Here is a 2840-nt window from a genome sequence, read left to right on the forward strand (position 1 = left end):
TCCTTCGCGCTTACGACCTAAGCCACCACAAAAGTGGAAACGTGGCCGCTTAGCCACCGTTTTATTATTATCATTTGTTTAATAAGTATATTGCTTACGCAACGCACATACATAAGTTGGAAAACTAGCCTATTAAATGTTTATTTTATTATGAATTCTGGGGTTTTTACCGGTAATACATATTTTTAATTCAGAAGGCTTTTCATAATTATAAATTTGTCATTTCATAGAAATTGAAAACATAAATCTAAATAGGTATGCGCAACGATTTTTCATATAGGAATATTCGTTGTGTCTATTTATAGCATTTCGCATATTGTGTGGTGTATTTTTCTTTTTCGAAGTTATACTTTTCGATGTTCCCTCTTGTGGAATTACAAATTAGTACTCAAAAAGTTTTCATTTAACATTTGCTCCTTCTCTACTCTTCAACATTCTCTGGTGGTGCGTCTACGTTTTTTTGTCACTTGCGCGAATGTTTGATTTTTTGCGAAAGACATATTGAGGGACATACATATGTATATGTACATATGTGTACATATATGCAAATATATTTGGACATGCGAATAAAGGAAGGCAATTTCAAGAATATTCACATATAGACATATGAACATTGAAGCAAGTAAACAACAATAGCCGTTTGAGTTCACAGATTAGACAAATTTGCTTTAATATCGTCTGTGGTGTTGCTTGTATAGCACACTTCTTTATGGCAATGTAAAATATTTTGCCTAAGTTCATATCCTATCACATATTTTTATATACTCTTTTTTTACTTTTATAACTCTTTTTTATTAAATGATATTTGAATTCTAATTTCATTATTATTTCCCTCATTATTTACATTTTCTTTTCATAAGTCAATTATTCTCCATTTTATTACTTTAATTTTTGTTTATGCGCATATCAAAGAACATCTCTGCATATGTATGTATATACATTTTGCTTATAGAGTGGTGTAGTTCGTTGCGTAAATTGACAGGTGTGGTGACATTTTATTTTCGAACTTGCGCGTTTTCGATGTTCCTCCATCGTAATTAACATTTTAGTACTGCTAACATTTGCTCCTTCTCTATTCATCAACATTCTCTGGTTTAGTTTGGTTAGCCCGCGATGAAAGCTATTAAATAGTTTAAAAAAAATTGGTTGAGAGAATCATGACATGAAAGTTATTGAAAGTAAGATAAGTGTTGCGATGGCTATCGAACAACTATCACTTAAAATACAATAAATATAGTTATATCGAACTAAAAAGTTGAAAATAATTTTAAAAATTAACTTAAAAAAATAGTATATAAAAAATACTAGTATAATTGAGGAAAAAGCTTTATTACTGTAAGAATAAAACGCAGAAATAACGAAGTGTATGCCGTCATGGGAAGTACAAGTAATGAGTACGTTACGATGCAGGGATACGGAGTCCCAGTATCGGCGTCTGGTCAGGGTGAGAAAGCAGGCTCGCAGGCGATGTCATCAAACGACTCCAGCTCTTCAGTAGTAGGCAACTTGGCTACTGGAGAGTATAATGTTACAGGAAGTAATCGAAGATCGTTGTCTGTTAAGACAACAAAAATTTCAGAGAAAAGCAAGCCTAAGCCAGTTAAAAGGACTGCAGAGCTCTCAAGCGAGAAATTAGAAGAGATGAAGGAGAAAAGTAGGATCTATATGAGAAATTATAGAGCCAAGGAGTCAAAGGAGGCTAAATTGGCTCGTTTACAGCATGTGCGTCGGCATACAGCTGATAAACGAACCTCAGAATCTGTTCAGGCTAGAGAGGCTCGTTTGCAGCGAGAGCGTAAGTATAAAGCTGAAAAACGCACCTCAGAACCTGTTCGGACTAGAGGGGCTCGTTTGCGACAAATGCAACATCGAAACGCTGAGTCCAGAAGACTAAGTAGAGCCAGTGTGACTGGCTTTATGAAGACAATTGACACATTTTGTGATAAGATATGTGAAATTTGCACTAAACAGTGCTATAAACATCAAATCTCTAACTGGATTGTTGATACTAAAACGGCGCCTTATCTGCCGGACGAATTAACACAAAATAATTGCTTGATTGTTTGCAATCGTTGCAAGAGCCATTTGACTTCAAAGAAAGTGGTAGCACCATCGAAATCTTACTGGAACAATTTAGATCCAGGTACTATTCCAGAAGTAATTGTAGAGTTAACTCAAGCTGAACAAAGGCTAATTTCACGTATTATTCCGTTTGTTAAAATTATAAAATTAAGCAGCATATTTGGGCAATATAGTTTTTGTGGTCAAGCGGTATTGTTCGCGCAAGATGTTTTCGAAGTCACTGAAAATCTTTCGAACATGTTACCAAGAAGCACTAAAAATGCTGGAATAATTGTCGTTACTGAGCGTCTTGAAAATATCAATGTAACACTACAGTTTTCAGTATCTAGGGAAAAGGTATATGCCGCTCTCCGGTAGTTGGTTGCTAACAATCCACTGTATAAAGACGTTACTATCGATCAAAACGTCGTAATCGATAATGGGGACATCATTAGAGTAGAACAAGCACCATCAGAAGTCGCTGAGGAGACTAGTGAAGAACCTACCGAAGAGACTAGTGCCTATATGAGTATCAGTGATTGTTTGAGAATTGTACGTGCTTCGTGGCATCAAGGAAATGATGCTATATTCACATCAGGATTTGCAGGCGTCCAATGTTGCGCGATGGCAATGTCCAACATCTTAAGAGCCAGTATTCTTACACCACAACACTGGTCGTCAAACACCCTCAATCTGAATATGATAACAGGTGACCAAATCTACAGCGACGTAAGATTTCAAACAGAGATAAGTTTAAGAGCGTATCCTATTGAAAATGA

This window comes from Bactrocera oleae, chromosome 4, assembly GCF_042242935.1.
Source record: "Bactrocera oleae isolate idBacOlea1 chromosome 4, idBacOlea1, whole genome shotgun sequence".
NCBI classification, from domain to species: Eukaryota; Metazoa; Arthropoda; class Insecta; order Diptera; family Tephritidae; genus Bactrocera; species Bactrocera oleae.